Source organism: Notamacropus eugenii, chromosome 4 (genome assembly GCF_028372415.1).
Source record: "Notamacropus eugenii isolate mMacEug1 chromosome 4, mMacEug1.pri_v2, whole genome shotgun sequence".
NCBI lineage: Eukaryota > Metazoa > Chordata > Mammalia > Diprotodontia > Macropodidae > Notamacropus > Notamacropus eugenii.
The window spans coordinates 104,496,751-104,522,359 of NC_092875.1; the positions used below are offsets into that span (position 1 = coordinate 104,496,751).

The following is a 25,609-nucleotide window of genomic DNA, read 5'->3' on the forward strand; positions in this document are numbered from 1 at the left end:
TGTTCACCAAGAAAGTAACCTTCTATAGTCTTATTTTTTTTCCCTTTTCTGGGAATTTTCCCAGCCAGTGACTTGACTTCTGAGTATTCTGTTCACACCCACTTTGCCTCCAGATCCTCCCTGCCAGTGCTTGGGGTCTGAGATTCAAATGCTGCTTTCCCAGCCTCAGGGCTTTCAGCAGGGGTGGGGCTGCTATTCAGTGTGAGATTAAGTTCAACTGCTCAGGTTGGGGCAGGGCCGCCTCACCCCTCAGGGGGTTTATGCAGAGACCTTCAACAGTGCATCTGAGCTCCTGCCTGCTTTGAGAGCCCCTGTCTGCTCCCACCTCCGCTGCTGCCTCCCGAGGGAGCCTGAGTTATGGGGACACCCCACTCCCCTCTCAGCAAGCCGAGAAGACCCTCTCACCCACCTTTACGGCCTGTGGATGGAGGGACCCGTGCGGCTGCTGGAGATTCCATCCCTGAAGCCTGCTCGGATCCGCTCCTCTCGGTGCCATGTGGCCAAGGCAGGGCTGGGCTCTGCTCCGGGTCCGGAGCACAATGGACCTTTTGCGAAAGGTTTTCAGGGCTCTCTGGAACAGAAATCTCCTCCGCTCTGCTGTTCTGTGGCTTCTGCTGCTCCAGAATTTGTCGGGAGTTCTTTTTTACAGATATTTTATGGTCTGTGGGTTCGGAGCTAGCGTATGTGTGTCTTTCTACTCCGCCATCTTGGCTCTGCCCCTCAATTAGAGTTTCTAGAAGAGATAAAGCAAGAGTTTTTATTTAAAGAGTTGGAAGATTTTTTTTATATAAAGGAAATGGGAGTGTTTAAGGGAAAATGGAAAAGAAATGAGATCTATGACAGAAAGAATTAGAAGGGAAATAACAGCGTGCACAAAACCTTGCCCAAGCGACAATGTCCTTGAAAATTAGAATGGACCAAATAGAAAGAAGCCAGTGATTTCATGAAGCATGAGAAATATTAAAGATAAGAGGCTGAGAAAAGTGGAAGAAAATGTAAAATATAGCAAAATGAACTGATTTGGAAAACAGATGGAAAAGAAATTAAAAATCATTGGACTATCTGAACTCCATAATCATAAAAAAGAAGAGCTTAGCATTCTGTTTTAAGAGATATTCAAAGAAAGCTGCCTAGGTTTCACAGAACCAGAGACAAAATGGAAATAGAATTCCCCAATCACTTCCTGAAAGAAGCCTCAGACTGGAAACTCTCAGGAACATCACAGCTGAAATCCAGAGCTCCAGGTCAAAGAAAAAATGTTGCAGGCAGCAACCATGATCACAAAAGAGGTAGCAGTCACCACTGTTAAGAAGTGGAGAACGTGGAATATGGTTTTCCAGAAGACAAAGGATATTACAACAAAGAATGACTTGTCCAGTGTACTACTACAGTAGGGAAAAAAATGCATTTTTAATGAGATAGAGGACTTCCAAGCATTTATCATGAAAAAACCAGAGCTGCATAGAAACTTTGAAGTTCAAACCGAAGTGAAGAGACACATGAAAATGTTAACATGAATGAACAACAACAATAAAGGACTTAAGCAAGGACAAAATGCTTGTATTTATATATGGGGACATGATGCTTGTGTTGACTCTGAATCCTATCACTGTCATGGTTCACAGGGTTCACACAAAGCCTGGGAGTAGTTCTGTTATTGGTGATGTTCAAAAAAAAAAAAAATGGGAAGAGAGATGGAAGAAGAGTACACTGAAATAGGGGGAGAGAAGAAATATGAGGCTAGAGAAAATTGTATTACATAATCAGGGTACACAAATCTCTACAAACAAGAGTAGGATGATAGGTAGTGGCAGACACTTGAACCTCACTCTTATCTGAACTGGTTAAAAGAAGGAATACACACAGGTGCTTAAGTGCATATTACTCAATAGGGAAATAGGATGGAAAGGGGAAAAGAGGGGAGGGTAAAATAAGGGAGGGATTAGTTCTAAGCAAAACAAACCCTAAGGACATAAATATCTATAGCTCTTTCTAAGGTGGCAAAGAAGGAAAATGAGGGCATGCTCTTAAATTGGAGAATGGATGAACAAGTTATAGTATGTGTATCTACTGTGTAGTAGAAAGTAAATGTGTAGACATACATGTGTATGTGTGTATATACATATTTATATGCTTTTGCATGTATATATGTCTACATATTTGTCTTCTTTATTTCTGATTAGATTGTAGAAGTTTATTATCTAGATATTGACCAAGTCAAACTGCACTATTTTAAAGTGGAGTCTTATGTGATGCTAGCATTTAATTAGATTCAACGGTAGTTCACTGTCCACATTCCCAGAATTATATTAGTATATCAAAATTTGTGCTATGGGTCCTGTTAGGGATATAAGGACAGATAGCACCTTATTTCTGCCCTTCAGACCCTCATAGACTAATGTGAAAGAAAAGATATTTGCTACAATCCCAGGCACCATACAAATGTCATAACTAACTGGTATTTTCAGAGAGGACTTCATAGGAAAAGCAGGGCCTTGTCTGGTGTTGGACAGAGATTGCGTATTTCATGTTTGGGTTTGAAACAAACCAACTACTAATATCCTTCCCACTTGGAAGAAACTGTAGTTATAAGCAGAATATCTTAAATGCTCCTTTTTCATGTAAATCTATAATGTAGCTAAACTTACTTAGAACTTGTAACCTCTTGTTCTTCGCTTTAAACTTTCTCTTTAAATACCTCAAATTAAGCTGTTCTCCATCTCTTAAGCCTGTGTTTGAAACACTCTGCTTCTTCACCTCTGCCTCTTAGAATTCCTTTTTCCCTTCATAGTTTCTCACAGATTACACTTTCTACATGAAGTCTTTTACAATCACCTTCTGCTGTTAGTGTACCTCCGTACTAAAATTAACCTGTATTTTCTATATGCTGAATGCTAAACTGTGTGTATGCTATTTCAAAGAACTGCTTCATTTTTGTGTTTGTATCCTTAGTGCTTGGCATGTAGTAGGCCTTTAATAATGCCTGCTGATTTATAATTTGTTGAAATGGCCACAACTTCTGTTTTCATATTCTCACTTTAAAGCTCCTTGCTTGAAATGGTGAGAAAATATAATCAACATTATAAATTTTCCTTTTTTGACAGTTATTTTTGCATTTAAAAACCGAAACTGGTTTTCCTATGTTGAAAGAAACAGAAGTATGTGAAATAAATTTCGCTTTCTTTTATTGGGCTTGTTAGCGTTACAGAAATGTACCGGCCTCAAGGCTGTTTTTATAATGTGATTTATTATGTGCAGCAAGTAAAACTGTCCCATGAGTCAAGGTTTTAGTAGTTGAACCAGTTCAGCTACCTTTCTATCTTAGGACTCTCAAGGTTGAGCAGCTAAAGCTGGCTTAGAAGTTATGACGACTTTTGTTTTGGCTGTCTTGAGGTGGCTTTAAATACCTGTATATTAAGCTGTTTTAAGTACTGTTCATCCTACTGACTAAAATGGTTTAAAAACTTTAAAAAGTTTAACATACAAGCTGAGAAAATTCCTGCGCCACTAGGCTGCCAGGTACAATTTACAGAAGTGACTGCTTTTTCTTGAAAAGTTAATGAAATGCAGGTTATTCTTCAGGCCACTGGAAAATTACACAGTTGCCCTTTTGGTAGCCTAGCCTTTTTCACATTATCAGTTATTTCTCTTATAGATAAGATGGTAAATCTTGCCTTCAAGTTTGTATTAATCATACATTCTTAGTTAGAAGAGGCATTAAAAGTCAGTTCATCTACAGGACAAACCCCTACTAGATAAATAATTACTCTCTACCTAACTTATCCCCTCATTCCTTCCTTGTAATATATTTGCATATTCTCTTAATTCAGCAGCAAATACTGATACTTAAACAGATTGGGGAAATGGTTATTTGTTAACACTAGTACTATCTGCCATATATTCTGTGGCCCAGCAGAATGTCATTTATTTATTTAATTATGGAGGGGGGAAGGCAAGGCAATTGAGGTTAAGTGACTTACCCAAGGTCACACAGCTAGTAAGTGTGTCAAGTGTCTGAGGCTGGATTTGAACTCAGGTTCACCTGACTCCAAGGCTGGTTTTCTACTCACTACTCCACCTAGCTGCCCCCAAAATGCCATTTAAACCAAGACTCCTAATTACTTCCAACAAAGGAAAAAACATCTCAATGTGTCTGAGAAGTAATGATGCCTTATCTCTAGAAGCAGAAAGAGCAGGAGGAAAGATAGACAATTTTCCTTCTCCTTGCTACTTCATTCCATAAAGATTTTTTTTTTGCTTTGAAATATGTATTTCTAGGGACACAAGATATCCTTAATTTCAAATATAAGTACCATGTGTATTCTAATGCCTAATACTTAAAAGGACTGTGTGCTTCACCATACTACCAGTATTATCTTTAACCTGATTATTGTTAAGTTATGTTGTACAAGGAACAAGATATGAAGGCTGATCACAAAATAAAACTTTCAGTAAAGTGAGTTTGACATAAATTTGATGACATCACTATTATACTGCATGGTAATAAAGAGTTATATCTGCCTGATTGTTTAATATATCTTTGTAATTACTATTATTTTACATAGACAAACTACACTTCGGTGGGGGGGATTCTTCTTACTTTATTCTCTTGAATGTATAATCAGCTTTCCTATTCAGGACAATGATAAAAAACTATATAAGGCAGTATGGTAGTTTCTAGTAATACTAAATTAAATAGACCCTGCCCTCAAAGGTCTTAAATTTTGACACTCCTTGGAGTGTCTTGATGTACTATACTTTGTCATTTAACATAGTGATGCAAATTAAAGGACAAACTTGATCCTTTTCCAGTGCCCTTAATCATTACTTTGTCCTATACCTCAGACTTTGGTGTCTTTGATGTCTAACCAAGCTCTTTAAGAGCTCCATAGTACCAGCTTCAGCCACTTCCATGATTATTGGAACAATTTGTTCTCATCTACTCATTCTACCAGGGAAAGTCTTCACCTGCTTGGGTTAGACACCACCCTAATTCACCAAAGGCTTTGAGACCTCTCATTTACCCTCAACCTGGCTTATAGCCCCTCTGTCAAAATAGTTTACTGGAGTATGGACACTGTGAATGCTACAGCTTCTTAGAGCCACAGGTGAGAGTTGGTTGGATCAGGTAGACACCAAAGGTGGGAAGAAGCCTTGAAAAGAGCTCAGCAGCCTTCGCACTAGAGGTACCTTCCTCTTCCCTGAACACATCCTATATTTCCATGTTTTTTAATATGATGTTTTTAGCAACGTTGTCGGATGCCTTCAGTAAGGACAAACATGTCATTAAGGTCAGCTACCACACCGATGGTAAATTATTTAACTTTAAAAAGCTACAAGCCAAGTGGAGAGTTGGTGCATGATTTTTTTTGTTCAAATGATTGTGCACTCATTGCAGCATCTGAAGCTGAGATACAACAAAAAATGGATCAGTTCTCTGATGCTTGTGCTCATTTTGGTCTAACAGTAAGAAAATAGGTGCTCCACTGGCCAGCATCATACCATCCATCCATGAAACCATTAGTTACAGCAAATTGAGGTGTTTTGAATATTGTAGATAAGTTCACTTACCTTGGCAATATGCTTTCCAGGGATATACACATTGATAATGAGGTTGATGCGCACGTTGCCAGAGCTAGCTCAGTGTTTGGGAGGCTCTAAAGGAAAGAGGAGGTATTAGACTGCCTACCACACTGAAGGTCCTGAAACTGGGACAGTATACAGGCACCATGCCAGGAAACTGAATTGCTTCCATATGAATTGCCTTAGGAAGATTCTGAAGATCATCTACCAGGATAAGGTACCAGAGTCTGCAGTTCTTTCTTAAACTAAGCATTTAAACTCTACTGCAGAGAATACAACTCTGGTGGATTGACTGTGTTGTTCAACTGTCAAATATGTGCTTGCCTAAAAGACTTGGATGGAGAACTCACAGAAGGCAAGTGCTCATGTGGTGGTCAGTAGAAACAATCACAAGTGATACCAGGGATGCTTTCAAGGTCTCTTTGAAGAACTTTGGAATTGATTGTGTAACATGGAAGGTGCTGGCAAAGGACTGTCCAATGCTTTATGAGCAAAGCAGAATTGAAGTAACCCAAAAGAAACATGATATCTGCTCATTTGGAGATTCCACCCCAAATGTTCACATGGACTATTTGTCTCTGACCTATGGTAGAGCATTCCAAGCTCATACTGATCTGATCAGCTACAGTCAGATACACCATAACTTGACTCTAACATAGTAATGTCATTTTGGTCCTCTTTGACAATGAAGGACAACAACCAACTATACCTCAGAACTGAAATTCTATGTACTCTTACCAGCCATTCTTCTCCCATGTTTTCCTCTCATTCCTCATTCCCCTTTACTGCTTCCACATACTACACATGAAGCAGCAGTTCTAAAACCTATTTCCTTCATCCTGGGTTGACTCCTAGACAGATTGCAACAGCAACTTCTGGGCTGCAGAGTTGTGACTTTCTGTCTGTGTGCTGGGACAAAAGCATCAGATACATCTTTGAGTGGGGGAGTGAGGAGAGACAAACCAAGGCCAGGAACAGTGTCCCAGTGAGAATGGTTTCTGAATTTCCAGTGTCTGGAAGTCAAGGAGCAAAGGAAGGATACAGGACTAGCTAGCTCTAGAGACCTGACAGGTGGACATATTTATTTGCACCCAGGAGCTCCTAAGAAACTAACCTCATTCTCTATGATGGTATAGGGTGAGATTCAGAGGGAAAAAAATCCAACTCTTATACAATCTAACTAAATTAAACCCCAAAATTATCTCTGATTTCACTTGTGTGAGTGTTCCCTCCCTCTCACCAATCCTTCCCACATAACAATTTTAGGAAGTTGCTGTGGCCAAAAAATTAGTCACTAAAACCACCCTGATGTTTTAAATGATTACTAAAGATTTAACATAACTTAGGTATATAAACCTAGACTTAATAATAGTGTAATGCTGTAGAGGTATTGGTTAAAGGAACTAGGGATGTTTAAACATGGAGAAGAGAAAACTTAGGAAGAATAAGATAGCCATCTTCTCAGTCTGTTCTAGTTAGACATATCTCAAGAAATTTGTTAAATGGTAGTCTGGCTTTCATTTTAAAAGATACCTAGGAGAGGGGAACCCATTTCCTCCTAAGGAGTCAATTATGTTTTGTAGAAAGCTAATGGAAAGTTGTTTGTTTTTTCATATATCAAACTAAAAGCTGTTTCTTTGTAAGTTGCATATACTGCACTTAATTCTACCCAGTGGAGCCAACCATAAATGTGTTCCTTCTTACATGTAACTGTCCTAAATACATATATTATATTCCCCTTATGTCTTTTCTGCTGGCTAAAATCCATAAATCCTTCTAACACTCTTTATATGATCTCAGGTCCTTTGGATACCCCACCTCACCAGTGTCCTTACATTAGACTTGCTTTGCTGGACAATAGAAGGCAGATCTAAGAAGTGACTAGAAGATACTGAGAAGCTTCAAATCAGTATAAGGAACAGTTTCTTGATGGGAAGGGACCTTATAAACTATTACAAGTAGCTTTTTTTTTCATTTGATAAAGGAAATGCTCACACTGGGGATTGTGTCTTGCCTAGGGTCATTCAGACCTAAATAACAGGGCCAGAATTTTGAGATTAAGTTTTTGTGCTACATCTGCCACTTAGCTTGATAATTTGAGCAGTCCAAAAGAAGAATGGACTACTTTATAAAGTGGTGAGTTCTTTGTTATTGGAAATCTTAAAGCAGATTACAATAATGATGTTGAGATGCATGATTAGTGGTGGACCAGATTAGGTGACCTCTTGAAATCATTTGTACTTTTGAGATTCTGTGATGTTCTGCGGAGGAAGGCAGCCATGATTACAAAGAATATATTAGAATTGGTTGAAGGAACTAGGGATATATCACTTGAAGACAAAGAACTAGGGGGAAAGGCTATTTGGGGGAAGAAATAAGTTCTTATTTTTTCCCCAGAGGACAAAATTGAGTATAATGGCAAGGAATTGCAAAGACAGATTTGGATTTGAGAGAAGGGGAAATTTCCAAATAACTAAAACTATTAAAAAGTGCAATAGAATACCCTTGGGAAGTAGTGGGTTTCTTTGAGGTTTTTTAAGCAAAGGCTAAATAACAATTAGTGTATGTAGTAGAACAGGAGTTCTTAACATTTTTGTGTCATAGACACCTTCAGCATTCCAGTGATGCCTGTTGATCCATTCTCAGAATAAAACTTTTAAAAATATAATTTATTTTCAGTTTTCAACAGTCACTTCCATGAGGTTTTGAATTCCAAATTTTCTCCCCATCTCTCTCCTCCCCCTTCAGGACAGTGTGTACCCCAACCACCCTGTTCCCCAATCTGCCCTCCCTTCTATCACCCCCCCATCTCCCATTCCCCTCCCCCCTATTTTCCTGTAGGACAAAATAGATTTCTATACCCCATTTCCTGTACAACTTACTTCCCAGTTGCATGAAAAAACAATTTTTTAACATTCATTTTTAAAATTTTGAGTTCCACATTCTCTTCCTCCCCACACACCCTCGTTGAGAAAGCAACCGATTCGATATAGGTCATACATGTGTAGCCATACAAAACACTTTGATAACAGTCATGTTGCAAATGACTAACCACATTTCTCTCTATTCTGCCCCCATTTATTCCATTCTCTCCTTTGACCTGTACCCCCCACAATAGTGTATGCTTGTGATTACCCGTTCCTTGCAATCTGCTGTCCCTTCTATTAGTCTTTCTTTCCCATCTCCTTCCCCTCACCTTCCTGCAGTGTAAGATAGATTTCCATACCCAATTGAATGTGTGCTGTTCCCTCCTTAAGCCAAATCTGATGTTCCTTCTCACCTTCCCCCTCTTCCCCTCCGTTGTAAAAGCTCTTTCTTACCTCTTGTATGTGAAATGATTTACTACATTCTGTCTCTCCCTTTCTCTTTCTCCCAGTATGTTTCTCTCAACACAATTTTATTTTAGGTATCCTCCCTTCATATTCAGCTCGCCCTGTGCTCTCTGTCTATATTTATGTGTGTGTATGTATATATACACATACATGTACATACACATATATGTATACACAGTCTATACATACATACATGTATATGTGTATGTATGTAAATACTCCCTCTAACTACCCTAATACTGAGGAAGGTCTCATGAGTTACAAATATCTTTCCATGTAGGAATGGAAACAGTTCAACTTTATGAACTATAAACAGTTAAACCCTTATGGCTTCTCTTTCCTGTTTACTTTTTCATGTTTCTCCTGATTCTTGTATTTGAAAGTCAGATTTTCTGTTCAGCTCTGGTCTTTTCAACAGGAGCGTTTGGAAGTTCTCTATTTCATTGGTATTCCATTTTTATCCCTGAAGTGTTATACTCAGTTTTGCCTGGTAGGTGATTCTCAGTTTTAATCCTACCTCCTTTGACCTCTGGAATATCATATTCCAAACCCTCCAATACCTTAGTGTAGAAGCTGCTAAATCCTGTGTTATCCTGATTGTATTTCCACAATACTTGAATTGTTTCTTTCTGGCTCCTTGCAGTATTTTCTCCTTTACCTGGGAACTCTGGTATTGAGCTACAATATTCCTAGGAGTTTTCCTTTTGGTATCTCACGAGGTGATCGGTAAATTCTTTCCATTTCTATTTTACCCTCTGGTTCTAGAATATCAGGGCAGTTTTCCTTGATAATTTCTTGAAAGATGATGTCTAGGCCCTTTTTTTGATCATGGTTTTCAGGTAGACCAGTAATTTTAAACTATCTCTCCTGAATCTTTTCCAGGTTAGTTGTTTTTCCAATGAGATATTTCACATTTTCTTCTATTTTTTCATGCTCTTATAATTTCTTGGTTTCTCATTAAATCATTAGTTTCCATTTCCTCCATTCTAATTTTTAAAGAATTATTTTCTTCAGTGAGTTTTTCGACCTCCTTTTTTATTTGGCCAAATGTGCTTTTTAAGGCATTCTTCTCCTCATTGACTTTTTGGATCTCCTTTGACATTTGGGTTAGTCTGTTTTAAAAAGTGTCATTTTTTTTTTTTTTTTTGGCATTTTGGGGGGTTTCCTTTAGCAAACTGTTGACCTGTTTTTCATGATTTTTCTTGCATCACTCATTTCTCTTTCCAATTTTTCCTCTACTTCTTTATTTTCAAAATTCATTTTGAGCTCTTCCATGACCTGAGACCAGTTCATGTTTTTTCTTGGAGGCTTTGGATGTAGGGGCCTTGACCTGGCTATCTTCCTCTGGTTGTATGCTTTGTTGTTCCACTAGTTGTATGCTTTGATCTTCCTTATCATAAGAAAATACCTTTTCACCAAGAAAGTAACCTATTATCTTATTTTTTCCCCCTGTTTTGGTCATTTTCCCAGCCAATTACTTGAATTTTGAACTCTTTGTTAAGTTTGAAGGTGTGCTGCCCCAAGTTTCAGGGGTTTTTGTATTCTTGTATTTGATATTCCTGTTTTTAGAGATATCTCTAGGGAACCTGTAAATTCTGATTGTCATTGAGCTTTCAGTCCACTAAACCCCAAAGTCTTTTTCAGCATAACTGTTTAGCCATCTCGCCTATCTTATTCTTGTGAAGCTGATTTTTTAATGCCCAAATACAAGGCTTTATATTTACCCTTGTAAAATTTCATCTTATTGTATGCTATCACCTACTAGGTTAGATATCCCTCCAGTTTTGTCATATGCCAATTTTGTAAGTATGCGGACTGTGGTTTTATCTAAGTCATTCATAAAAATGTTAAACAGTAAAGGGCTAAGCACATTCCTGGGGAACTCCACTGGAGACTTCCCTTCATGTTGACACTGAACCATTAAAAATTACTCTTGACTCAGACCATGTAATCAATTCTAAAACCGTCTCATTATTTTCTATTCCATGTTTCTCCATTATTACAAGAACAGTATAAGACACTTTATCAAAAGCTTTACTAAAATGTAGGTAAACTGCGTTTATAGTGTTCCTCTCATCTCCAAGCTTAGTAACCCTGCCAGAAAGTGAAATTTGTCTCATTAGATTGTGAGCTCCTTGAGGGCAAGTAGTGTTTTGCCTTTAACACTTGACCCAGCACTGTGAATAGTTAGCAAGCATTTATTAAGTACCTACTATGTGCTGGGCACTGGGCTATGTGGTGTGTGTGTGTGTGTGTGTGTGTGTGTGTGTGTGTGTGTGTGTGTGTGTGTGTGTGTGTGTGTGTGTGTAAGGCACCTATTTGTCCCATCTCTAAAGAAAATCATTGTAATGGATGGTGGGGAAGGTAGCAGTGGTGCAGAACACAGTATGAAACTACAGGAAATACAGGATAATTGCTCTTAAGGGTTATTGGAATACTGCTCTTGTAGAAGATGGGATTGTAGCTGAGACTTGAAGGAAACAAGGTGAAAGAGATGAGGAAATTCTAGGTATGGGAGACATCCAGTAAAAGTGCCTAGAGTTGGAAATGTAATATTTTTGAACAAGCTACAGAAAGGAAGCCAGTGTCATTGGATTGCAGAGTAGAAAGGGATGAGTAAAATGTAAGAATTCTGGAAAAGTAGCAGGGGATCAGGTTATGGAGAGTTTTGAAATGATAGCAGTCCACTGGAGGTTTTTGAATAGGGGTCATCACAGTCATGCCAAAAGATATCCAGCTAGTATACTGTCTATGTGGAGAATATGCTTAAGTTCTTGAGAATGGTGATATTTTGCTTTAGAAAGATTACTTTGACAGCTAAATAGGAGATGAGTTGTAGTGGGACGACATGAGGCAGGAATATCAACCAGAAATCTGTTGCAATAATCTCTTGCAATGAGGTGATAAGGGTATGTACTAGAGTGGTGTCACTGTGAGAGGAAAGAATGGGGTATATGTGAGATGTTACAAAGGTAGAATCCATAGTACTCAGCAACAAATTGGATATGAGGTGTGAAATTTAGGATTAGGAGTCAAGGGTGATAACCTTGGTTGTTAATCTGGGTAATTGGAAAGACAATGATATCCTTGGCAGTAATAAGAAAATTAGGAGTGGAGAATATGGAGGGAAAGATTGTGAGTTCAGTAAAGCATTGTTGAGATATGGTGAGTTTGAATTAAGTATATGACACATCCAATGATAAATGTTCAATAGGCAGTTAGGTATGTGATTCTAAAGGTCAAGGAGAGAGGTTAAGCCTAGACAAGCGATCTGTGAAAGTTCAGCATAGAGATGTTAACTGAATTTATGGGAGTTGCTGAGAGAACTAAGAGAAGAGGCCTGGGGACAGATCCTTGGGAGACACTCATCATTAGTTGGAAAAACCTACATAAAAATCCTACAAAGAAATCTGAGAAATATTTAAACAGGTAGGAGAACCAGAGGAGAGTAATATTTTTTAAAAAAACCAAACTAAAGAGAATATCAAGAAACGAGTGACCAATGGCATCAAAATTTGCAGAGTAAAGAGTTAAGAGAGAGGAAAGGAAATGGAGACAGTTCAACCTTCTCCAAAGAGTTCAGGCACAGGAAAGAAGGAGATATATATACTCTGTGGAGATAGATGAAAGTGACGTTATTTTGAGGATGGAAGAGACGTGGATGTGTTTTCAGTCGACCAGGAAGTAACCAGTAGACAGAAGATTAGTAAGAGAATAAGCATGATAGTGGAAGCAGTTTGCTGGAGAAGATGAGATGGAATAGGGTCACTTGTGCATGTAAAGGAGATTGGCTTTTGACAAGAAGGCCCCCTGCTTCATGTGAGACAAGTAGAGGAGAACATAGTAGTGGAAAGCTTCTGATTAATAAGAAATGTGAAAGAGGGAGCTCTTGGCCAATTACTTCATTTCTTTCAGTGAAATATGAGGCAAGGTTTTCAGCAGAGAGTAGGGAAGAGATGGGATGCTTGAGGAAGGATGAAAAGACTGGGTCTTGTGACCAGTAAGATAGAGGATTGGACATTTTTTTTCATCATGATCCCTCAAATCTCATTAAACTAGGAATTATGCACCAGAAATAAAGCTATTTCATCTGTCTCCATGGTCTAGCACAGTGAAGACTAAAAACAAATAACAACTAAAAGCAGAGAAGGCTAATCTCTAACCTAGGGTTGGAACCTGTGGCCTCCAGGCACATGTGGTCTTTAAATAAAATTTAAATAAAGATCCATTCTGGGAAGTTTGTGTTTAGTCAGAGAGCAAACGAGGAGGTCCTCGTGGGACCTCAAAGCCTCAGGTTCCCCAATGCTGCTCAATCCCCAAAGTCTTTCACTCAGCACTCTCTTCCCCACCACCCACAACTCTCCATTGCAGCAAGGGTGCACCAGATGGCCCACATATTTGCAAGAGAACTGTCTACCCAACCTGCCCCCTCCTCCCAGAGCTGTAGAAATTTGTTCAGTCTGCAGTGGCAATATGCCAACAGGGGTCAGTACACATAGGGGGAGGGGCACTCCACTAAGCCCAAAGGAAAGAATCCACCATCCTTATGGGGCTCATAGTCACTTGGGGCAAAGACCATTGTCAAACCATTGGAGCCAATAAATATTAAGTGCTTCTATGTGCCAAACACTATACTAATATTGGGGATAGAAAGAAAGGCAAAATATAATTCCTGCCCTCAAAAACCTAAGAATCTAATGAAGGAGACAATGAAAAAGTGGCTAAAAAGGGGATTTTCCAATTGATTATGTCTTGCAGAATACTTTCCAAGAAAGCAGCCATGAAATGTACACATGGAAGAAGGGCAAGTACTCGATGAGCCAACTCCCAAGGAACCCACTCTCAGAGTCAGAAAGTGAGCAATAGGGAAAGTAAGAGAAAAAAAAGATTGAACTTACCAAAGAGCTCAGGTAAAAGAAAGCTCAGACTTAGAATATAAGCAGATAAATCAACAACAGAGAAGATATGAAGGGAAAGTGACCTCATAATCAGATAAAATAGTTCAGGTATCAAGTACTACAAGACAGAGGAAAATGAATCAGTCCTAATAGGTAGAGTACCCTATGGATTTCCAAGAGAGTATGAAACAACAGCAGGATATTCCTAATTTTCTTTTTAAATAAGAATTGTGAAAACATAATTTATGCAGTGCACAGTAGAAATTTGGACAAACTTGAATATATAGTGGCAAGTCTCATGAAAGAAAAAAGGGTAATTGATTATATCTCTTGATAAAGTTTTGACGTCCGATATAGAAGACATGAAGTCATTCTAAATAGTTAAGTGGCTAAGGTATATGAACAGTTTGCTAAAGGAGAATGATGAACTATTTATAACCACATGAAAGAACGCTCCAAATAACTTAAAGGAACAAAATCACATCACTATGTTGAGGTCAAGGTCCAGTAGGTGTAGCTGTGGCTGATCACTCCAATTCAAACTCAGAAGGGCATAACATAGGTTGGGCACAAATATTCTGTGTGACTGTTTGGAGGGGAAATGGCTCTAAATCTATGCATCTCACATTTCCAAATAATCTGATTAGAGAGATGTAAATGAAAATAAACTTGAGGTTTTACCTTATACTCTGCAAATTGGCAGAAATGATAAAAGATGCCAATAGTCAATAGTTGATGCATTGTAGGAAAATAGGCACGTAGCTACATTTCTCGAGCTGTGAATCAATATAATCACTTAGTATTATATATTGGTATTGCATAATTGGTATTATGCAAATAAAGTGACTAAAATGGCAATACCATTTGATCTAGAGATGTCACTATAAAGTTTATGCCCAAAGTAGGCAGTAATAAGAAGCTCCCCATATATAGCAAAAATTCTAATAGCACTTTTTGTGATAGCAAAGAATTGGAAATCAAGTAGATAGCAATCAGTTGGAAAAATGCCTAAATCAATTATTGTGCATAAATATAATATTACTGCGAATGTGATGAATACAAAGAAGCATAGAAAGATTTGGTGCAGAATGAAGTAAGCAGAGCCAAGAAAAAAAAATACTCATAATGGTTACAATAGTGTAAACTGAGAGAATGACCACACATACCCCGAAAAATCAAATGCTAAAAAAATTAGAAAAAAAGCATGTTTCAAAAGAGATATGTAGAGGCCCTCCCACCCCACCTCTTTGCAGTAAAAGGGAGGTCCACAAGTATCGCACATTTTCTGATTTTTTCAACCTATTAATTATTCTATCTCTACCTTTTTTTGTCTTTAAAAAAATACAATTTGTTATATGGGATTTTTTTGTGTGGGAGGAAGGGAAGAAACCATGGTGATGTAACATACATATAATATATATGTGTACAGACATGCATATATATAATATATATGATAAATACATATAATACAATTTTTTTAAAAAAAATTACAAAGAATCCCTGTGGTGTATGGAATAATGAATTGGAGACTTTCAGTAGGATTGTATTGAGAGATGGAGGTAGAGGGAAAGACTTTAATAGAAGTGGGGAGGGCTATAAAATCTGTGTGTACCAGTTGCACCAGTAATACCACGACTAGGTCTGTACCACAAGGATATCACAGGAAAAGGACCACTATGTACAAAAATATTTATAGCAGCTCTTTTTGTGGTGACAAAGAATTGGAAACTGAGGGAATGCCCACCAACTGGGAATGTCTGAGAAAGCTATGGTGATGTGAATATGATGGAATACTACTGTGCTTTAAGCAATGAAAAAAAACTTCCAGTGCTAAGATGGTGGAGTGAGGAAGGAACTCCCTGGAGCTCTGCCACATTCCCTTCAAAACAACTTGAAAACTACTTCAGAAGTAATCTAGTAGCAGGGAAGTAACTTAGCAACCCAGCAAGAAAGGTCTGTCTCACTGGGGTGAGAATGGAACAAGATCTGAGAGCAGCAGCAGCCAGCCCCAAAGCAGAGGGCATGCAGCAAGATTCTAACCTTAGGGCAATCCACCAGCAAAGCTTCACCCTCCTGTAAGCCAGCAGTCCCAAAGGCAAGCCAGCAGTCTGCAGCACAGTAAGGTCCTACCTCAGAAGCCACAGCCCCCTCACCAAACCCTTGACCTCATTGCTGACCAGTAGTGAGATTTCACCCCTGCTTTCCTACCAGCAGAGAGACCTTGTTTCCATAGCAACCCAGCAGTAAGGCTCCACCCCTGGAGCAGACTAGTAGAATAAACAAAACCCAAAAAAGTCTAACAGGAAGGACTACCCTCTGATACAAGCCAGCAGATAGGCCCTAAAAGCTCAGTGAAAGCCAGCATCAAGATCCTGTATGGTACAGAGCCCAACTCTCGCATAAAAAATACCAACTTGCAAAATGGGCAAAAACAAAAACAAAAACAAAAACTTGATTTTAGAAAGTTATGGTGACGGGGAACATCAAGGCACAAACTTGGAAGAGGACAACAGTGTCCAAATAGGTACAAGTGAAGCCTCAAAGAAAAATGTAATTTGATATCAGGCCCAAAGAGAATTCCTGGAAGAGCTTAAAAAGGATTTTAAAAAACAAATTAGAGAAGTAGCAGAAAAATTGGGAAAAGAAATGATAATACAAGACAAAAGAGGCCCCAGCATGGAGAAAGATACACAAAAATTCACCAAAGAAAGTAATTTCCTAAAAAGTAGAATTGGCCTCATGGAAAAGGAAGTACAAAGCTCACTGAAGAAAATAATTCCTGAAAAATTAAATTCAGCATGTAGAAGCTAATGATTCCATGAGACATCAAGATATAATAAAACAAAATTTAAAAATAGAAGAAAGTGTGAAATTTCTCATTGGATAAACAACTGATATAGAAAAGAGATCTAGGAAAGATAATTTAAGAATTATTGGAGTACTTCAAAGTTGTGATATAAAAAACAACCCTAGACAATATCCAGAAATTATCAAGGAAAACTGCCCTGATACACAAAATGAGGTGGGAGGAGAGGGGAAGAGGAAAAAATATAAACGGAAAGAAATCACTCATCACCACCTGAATAAGATCCCAAAATGAAAGCTCCCAGTAACATTATAGCTAAATTCCAGAGCTCACAGATCAAGGAGAAAGTACTGCAAGTAGTCAAAAAAGACAAAATTCAAGTATTGTGGAGCTACAGTCAGGATCGCACAGGATTTGGCAGCTTGCCCATTAAAAAACTGGAAGACTTGGAATATGACATTCTGGAAGGCGAAGGAGTTAAGATTACAACCAAGAATCGCCTACCCAGCAAAACTGAATATAATCCTTCAGGGGAAAATGGACATTTAACAAAATGGAGGATTGTCAAGCATTCCTCATTAAAAGGCCAGAGCTGAATAAAAAATTTGACCTCCAAATAGAAACTCAAAACTTAAAAAGGTAAAAAAGAAACGAGAAAGAGAAAACATAAGGGATTCATTAAGGTCAAACTGTTTGTGTACTTATAGATGGCAAGATAATGTTGGTAACTCTCAAGAACTTTATTGCTATAAGGACAGTTAGAAGGGTGTGGATATAAGGTGACCTTGATGGTATGTTAACACCCTGTCCTCCTCCCCCCCAAAAATAAAGGGGTGAGAAAAAAAATTGAACTGGAAGGAGGGGAGAGAGAACGGGGGTAAATTATCTCATATATAATGGAAGGGAAAAAGGGGGGTTGGCAGGCAAAGCTTAAACCTTACGTCAGAATTAGCTTAAAGAGAGAATATACTCAGTTGAATACAGAAATCTGTCTTACCATGTAGGGAAGTAAAAAGGGAAGGGGATAACGGGAGGGAGTGATTGATAGAAGGGAGGGAAAATTGGGAGGAACAGGATGGGAGAGTAAGAGAATGAGAGGGATAAACCAGACAAAAATAGCATGGAGAGACATAACATTTATCATAAGTATAAATGTGAATGGGATGGACTCACCCATAAAATGGAAGCAGATAGTAGAATAGATTCAAAACCAGAATCCTACAATATGTTGTTTATAAGAAACACATTTGAAGCACAGAAACACATGGAGTAAAGATAAGGGGTTGGAATAAAATCTACTTTGCTTCAGCTGAAACAAAGAAAGGAGTAGCCATCATGATCTCAGACAAAACAAAAATAGATCTAATTAAAATAGATAAGGACGGAAACTATATCTTGCTGAAAGGTACCATAGACAATGAAGTAACATCAGTACTCAACACATGCACCAAATTGTATAGCATCTAAATTTTTAAAGAAGTTGAATGAATTACAGGAGGAAAGAGACAATAAAACTATACTACTGGGGAACCCCAACTTTCCCCTCTCAGAACTAGATAACTCTAACCAAAATATAAACAAGAAGGAAGTTAAAGATATGGTTAAAATTCTGGAAAAGTTAAATATGATAGGTCTCTTCAGAAAATTGAATGGGAGTAGAAAAGAATATACATTTTCTAAGCATTACATGGCACCTACACAAAAATTGACCATCTATTAGGACATAAAAACCTCACAACCAAGTGCAGAAAAGCAGAAATAGTAAATGCATCATTTTCAGATCATAATGCTTTACTTTCAATAATGAGCAATGGAAAAATAGATTAAAATTAATTAAGAACTAAATAGTCCAAAAAGGGGGGAGGGTGGTTAAAGTACAAATCATAGAAACAATAGATAATTTCATTAAAATGACAACAGTGAGACAACACACCAAAATTTATGGGATGCGACCAAAGCAGTATTTAGGGGGAAGTTTATATCTCTAATTGCTTACATCAATAAAATAGAGAAAGAATAGATCAATGAATTGAGCATGCAACTAAAAAAAATGGGAAAAGATAAAAATCTCCAATGAAACCAAATTGGAAATCCTGAAAATCAAAGGAGAGTGTAATAAAATTGAAAGAAAACCATTGAAATAATAAAATGAATAAAGCATTGATTAATTAGATTTTTTACAAGGAAAGAAAACCAAATTACTTGTATCGAAAATGATCAGATGATCAAAAAAAATCCACTGAAGAAATTAAAACAATTATGAGAAGTTATTTTGCTCAATTCTACTGCCAATAAATTAGACAATCTAAATGAATGGATGAGTATCTACAAAAATATAAATTACCCAGATAACAAAAGAAATGAAATACCCCAGTTTTGGAAAAAGAAACTGAACAAGCCATCTCTTGGCTTCTTAAGAAAGATATTTAAAGAATATTTAAAGAATTTTGAAGAATAGTTAATCCCAATAAACTATTAGGAATAATAGGCAAAAAAAGAGTCCTACCAAATTCTCTGTATGACACAAATATGGTGCTGATACCTAATACAGGCAAAGCCAAAACGGAAAGTAAATTGTAGACCAATTTCCCTAATGAATATTGTTGAAAATAAAATTAAAATACTAGCAAGGAGATTACATCAATATATCACAAGGATCATACACTATAACCAGATGGCATTTATGCCAGCAGTGTAGGACTGGTTCAGTATTAAGAAAACTATCAGCATAATTGACCACCACAACAAAACTAACAGAAATCATATGATCTCAGTAGATGCAGTGAAAGCCTTTGACAAAACGCAACATCCATTTTTATTTAAAAAACCCTAGAGTGCATAGAAATAAATGGAGCTTAAAATGATAAGTACCATCAGCAAGCATATATGTAAACAAGAATAAGCTAGAAGTCTTCCCAGAACCATGAGGGATAAGACAAGGATGCCAGTTAGCATCTCTGTTACTCAGTATTGTACTGGAAATGTTAAATATAGCAATAAGAGAAGAAAAAGAAATTGAAAAAAGTAAAATAAGCAATGAAAAACAAAACTGTTGCACTTTAAATGTAACATATTTAAAGAATCCAGCTAAAAAGCTACTTGGAATAATTAACTTTAGCAAAATTTCACGATACAGTATAAATCATTGGCATATCTATTGGTAACAAAGTCCAGCAGCAAGAAATAGAGAAATCCCATTTAAAATCAAATAGACAATATAAAATACTAGGGAATCTACTTATCAAGAAAAACACAGGAACTATAGGAGCAAAGTTACAAAACACATCACACAAAATCAAATCTAAACCACTGGAAAAAATATTAATTGCTTATGGTTAGACTGGGCCAATATAATAAAAGTGACAATTTTCCTAAGTTAATCTAATCAGTGCCATACCAAAGTACCAAAAATTATTTTATAGAACTAGAAAAAATGATAAAATTTATTTGGAAGAACAAGAAGTCAAGGATGTTATGGGAATCAGTGAAAAAAAATGTGAAGGAAGAAAGTATAGCCATACCAGATCTCAATTACTATAAAGTGGTAATTATGAAAGCAACTTGCTACTGGCTAAGAAACAGTGGCAGGTCAATGGAATAGATTAGGTACATATTACATTATAGTAAATGACCATTGTAATCTAGTACATGATATATCCAAAAATCCAAAGTTTTGGAACAAAAACTCATTATTTGACAAAATCTGCTGGGAAAACTGGAAAACACAATGGCAAAAACTAGGTATAGACCAACATCTCATACCATATTCCAAGATAAGTCAAAATGAGTACATTATTTACACATAAGCAAATTAGGAGAGCATGGAATAGTTTATTTGTAACATCTATGAATAAGGAAGGATTAAGGACTGCAGAAAATACAGAGAGCATTACTGAATGTAAAATAAATAACTTTGATTATATAAAATTTTTAAAGTTTTTACACAAACAAAACCAATGCAGCCAGAATTAAAAGGAAAGAAGAAAACTGGGGAGACTTTTCTGCAAAAATAACTGATAAAGACTTTATTTCTCTAATATGTAGAGAACTGAGTCAAATTTATAAAAATAAAAGTCATTTCTCAATTGGTAAATGGTCAAAGGATATGATCAAGCAGGTTTCAGACAAAAGCTCTGTATAGTCATATGAAAGACGTGCTCTAAATAACTTGATTAAATAAATGCAAATTAAAACAACGTTGACATACTATCTCACATCTATCAGATTGACAATATGACAAAAAAAAGAAAATGATAAATGTGGGGGATATGGGAAAACTGGGACACTAATGTACTGTTGGTGGAGTTGTGAACTTGGTCCAGTGATTCTGGAGAGCCATTTGGAACTATATTTAAAGGGCTGTAAAACTGGGAATACCCTTTGATCCAGCAATACCATTGTTCCAAAGACATTTTTAAAAAGGGAAAAGACCTATTTGTACAAAAAATATTTATAGCAGCTCTTTTTGTAGTGGTTAAAAACTAGAAATCGAAGGGACGCCCATCAATTGGGGAATGACTAAATGAGCTGTGGCATATAATTCTGATGGAATATTATTATTCTACAAGAAATGACAAGCAGGATGATTTCAAAAAAAAACCAGAAAAGACTTGCATGAACTGATGCAAAGTGAAGTGAACAGAACCAGGACAATGTTGTATATAGTAAGAGCAATATTGAATGATGAAGAATTGTAAATGACTAGTTATTCTCAGGAATACAATGATCCCCCCAAAAATCTGAAGACCTGATGATGAAGTACACTATTCACTTCCAGAGAAAGAACTGATATTGTCTGAATACAGACTGAAGCATGCTATTTTTACTCTTTAATTTTTTTTATTTGTCTTCTTGTTCAAAATGACTAATGGAAATGTTTTACATAATTTTACCTGTGTAACCTATATCTGACTACTTACTGTCTTAGGGAGGGAGGGAGAGAATTTGAAACTCAAACCTTTTTTTTAAATGTTAAAAAGTTTTTAACGTAATTGGGGGATCAGATCTCTATTTCATACAGAGTTTGGAAATAAAAAATTTGAATAATTAAAAAGAAAGAAATGAAGAGGAGGATGGTTTCACAAAAACCTATATGAACTTGTACAAAGTGGAGTGAGCGGAAGTCAGATAAACAATCTACATGTTAGCAGCAACATTGTAAACATAATCAGCTTTGAACAGCTTAGTAATTCTGATGAATGCAATGATCTACAACAGCTCCAAAAGACTCATAAAAAAATACTATGTACCTCCAGATAAAAAACTAATGAACTTAGATTGCAGATTGAAGCATATTTTTTCCTCTATTTTACTTGCTTTTTAAAATATGGCTAATTCAGAAATATGTTATACTTCATAGATAGAATGGGTATCATATTTCTTGCCTTTTCAATAGATAGGAAGAGGTTGGAGGGAGGAGAGAATTCAGTATTGAAAATACAAAATAAAAAGAAATGAGGTTGATCTGACATTATTTCTTCTTGATGAAACATTGTTGGCCCCTGTGATCTTTGAGAATTGATTAAGTATTTTTTCACACATATTTCAATTTTGTTTAGTTCATTTGTGATTTCTGGGCCTTCTGTGATTATGTGTGAGTGATAGTGATTACCCACCTTTAAACTTATTTAAATGTTTTCTTTCCTTCGCAAATCAAACAGAGAGCTTTTGGCAAAGTCCATAGCTACAAGTTATAAATGGTTTTCTTGTGACTAAGTTCAAGTATTATCCCTGTCTGCTGCCTTGCACTAAAAAGTCCAAGAAAAGTCTGTGTACTGAGACATCAGTAGTATTCTAAACTTCCAAATACATGGTGATAGAATTAAGTCAAAAGACTGAAAAAATAGAAGAAAATGTGAAATATGTTATAGAGGGAAAAAATTGACCTGGAAAACAGATCAAGGAGAGAAAATTTAAGAATCAGTGCACTACCTGAAAGCCATGAACAACAACAAAAAACAACAACAACAACAAAAACACCAAAGCAAAAACTTTAGATATGTTTCAAGAAAACATAAAAGAAAACTATCCAGATAGCTTAGAACTGGAGGGTAATGTGGAAATTGAAAGAATCCACCGGTTACCTTCTGGGAAAAAACCCTCAAAATGAAAAGTTTTTCTAGTATTATAGCCAACATCTAGAGCTCCAAGGTCAAGGGAAAAATAAAAACTGCAAATCGGGAGAAAGAAAGAATTCAAGTCCCAGTGAGCTACAGTTAGGATCACACAAGATTTAGCAGACACACTTTAAAGGAGAAGAGAGTTTGGAATATGATATTCCAAAAGGTAAAAAAAAAAAAAATCCAAGAACAACCTGCCCAGCAAAGCTTAGTATAATCCCAAAGGGGGAAAATTAATCTTTAGTAAAGTAGAGGACTTCCCAACATTCCTGATCAAAAGGCTAGAAGTGAGTAGAAAATATTACATACAAACAAGAGTCAGTGAAGCATAAAAAAACTGTACAGGAGCAAACAATCAAAAGGGACTAAACAAAATTGAACTTACATTCTTACGTGGGGAGATGATACATGAAGCCACTCAGAACTCCATTATCATCAGGGATCATAGATCCCATAGAGTCACAAAATGCCTGTATGTGATTATTTTGTGTTTGGATGGACTCAAAAGATGAATGGAAAGGGAAAGGACGAACAACACAACAGGAACTGAGGGAAAGAAAAATGGGGGAAAATATCTCATATAAATAGGGTGCTCAAGGAAGACTTTATATAATAAGGACAGGTCAGTGGTGGAAAGGGAGAAAAGATGATACTTAAACCTTACATTCCTCTGAACTGGTTAAAGGAGGGAAGAATACACACACACACACACACACACACACACAGAGCTAAGTGAGTCGATAAACATTTATTAAGTACCTACTATGTGCCAGGCTTTGTGTTAAGTGTTGGGGATAGAAAAAGAGGCAAAAGACCATAGCAAGAAAATAGAAGGAGAAAGGTTAACAAAAGGAGGAATCCAAGGGGATATAAATTAAGGGAGGTATTAGTCAGAAACAAAAGAAGTATGGGAGAAAGTAAAGTATAAGAGAAAGAATGGGGAGAAATATAGTTAGCAATCATAACTGTAAAGGTGAATGGGATGAACTTACCCATAAAATGGAAGAGAATAATAGAATAAATTAGAAACCAGAATTCAAAAATATATTGTTTATAAGAAATACACTTGAGATAGAAAGATGCACACTGCGTTATAATAATGGGCTAGAGCAGAGTCTATTATGCTTTGGTTGAAGTAAAAAGATAAATGTGGCAATCATGCTCTTAAACAAAGCAAAAGTTAAAAAAAACCTAAGTAAATAAATTAAACAGGGAAACTACTTTTTTTTTGTTAGCAAGTACCAAAGACAATAAACTAATATCAATACTAAACATGTGCACCAAGCAGTATAGCATCTAAATTTTAATGAAAAAAATGAATTGTAGGAAAAAACAGTATAATGAGGGGTGTGGTGGGAGGTGGCATCAATTTATCCCTCTTAGACCTAGATAAATCTAACCAACACATGAATCAAAAAGAGGCTAGAAACCTGAGTAAAATTTTAGAAAAGCTATTGAATGTAGATACAAATTAGTGTACCTTTCTTCAGCTATGCCTGGCATCTTCAGAAAAATTAATCATGTATTAGGACATAAAAACCTCCCATACAAATTGAGAAAAGCAGAAACATTAAAGCATCTTGTGCCAACCATAATGCAGTAAAAATCACATTTAATAAGGGACCTTGGAAGTCAGATTAAAAACTAATTGAAAATTAAATATTCTTAGAGAATGAGAGGGTCAAAAATTATAAAAACAATTTTATTAAAGGTGACAGTGAGAAGACAACAAAATTTGTGAGATGCAAGCAAAGCAATATTTAAAGGAAAATGTTTCTAAACCTGTTAATTAGTACAAAAGAAAAAGCAGGTCAACAAATTGTTCATGTACTTTAAAAAGCTAGAAAAGTAAAAATAAAAAAAACCCTAGTTAAATACCAAATAGAGATTTTGGAAATTGAAAGAGAGACAAAGGTGAAAGTAAAAAAAAAAAAAATGAACTAATAAGCAAAACTAGGCACTCATGTTTTAGAAAGAAAAAATAGATAAGCCTTTAGCTAATAATTTTATAAAAGCAAAACAAATTACCAGTATCAAAAATGAAAAAAAGCAAATCTACAATCAATGAGGAAGAAATTTTCAAAAGCAATTATTAGGAGCTATTTTAAATAACTATATATCAATAAAACTGACTAATTTAACTGGATGAATATTTACAAAAATATAAATTGCCTAGATTAACAGAATACAAAATAAAAAAAATAGCCCTATTACAGAAAAGAAATTGAATGAGACATAAAGGAACTTCCAAAGAAAAGTACCTAGGACCAATAGATTTACAAGCTAATTCTATCAAAACATTTAAAGAGTAATTTCAGCACTACATACACTGAAAAAAATATGTAAAGAAATGGTTGTATTAAATTCCTTCTATGACACAAATATGGTCTTGATACATAAAGCAGGGAGAGTCAAAACAGGAAAAAAAACTATAGAGCAATTTCCCTAATGAATATTGATGTAAAAATTTTAAATAAAATACTAGCAAGGATATTATAGTCATACATCACAAAGAACATACATAATCAGGTTGGATTTATACCCAAATTGAAGGTAGGGTTCAATATTAGAAAAACTATAAATAGACCTTATTAGTAACAAAAATTATGATTATTTCAATAGATGACCAAAAAAAAGCTATTAACAATATACAACTCATTCTTATTAAACATGCTATTAAGCTTCATAATAAGTGAATTTTATCCAAATCACTTGCCAGATGGTGCCCTTTCTGCCTTCACATCTTTTATATACATCCCTTTCTCTCCACAGCCACTGTCTTGAAATAGATTCTCATCACTTCATACTTGTACCGTTGCAATAGCATGCTTGTTTTATTTCCTGCCTCAAATCTCTCTCCACTCCAGTCAA

General features: G+C 36.3%; 1 long non-coding RNA gene across 1 annotated transcript in view; it reads left to right on the forward strand.

The window, feature by feature from the left end:
- LOC140500430 (uncharacterized) overlaps positions 1–22,986 on the forward strand; it is an 82,305-nt gene extending 59,319 nt beyond the window's left edge. Inside the window, exon 2 of the long non-coding RNA XR_011965734.1 lies at positions 1–22,986. This exon is cut by the window's left edge and continues 16,840 nt beyond it. This is a non-coding gene — a long non-coding RNA (uncharacterized lncRNA).
- The last annotated feature ends 2,623 nt before the right edge of the window (positions 22,987–25,609 follow it).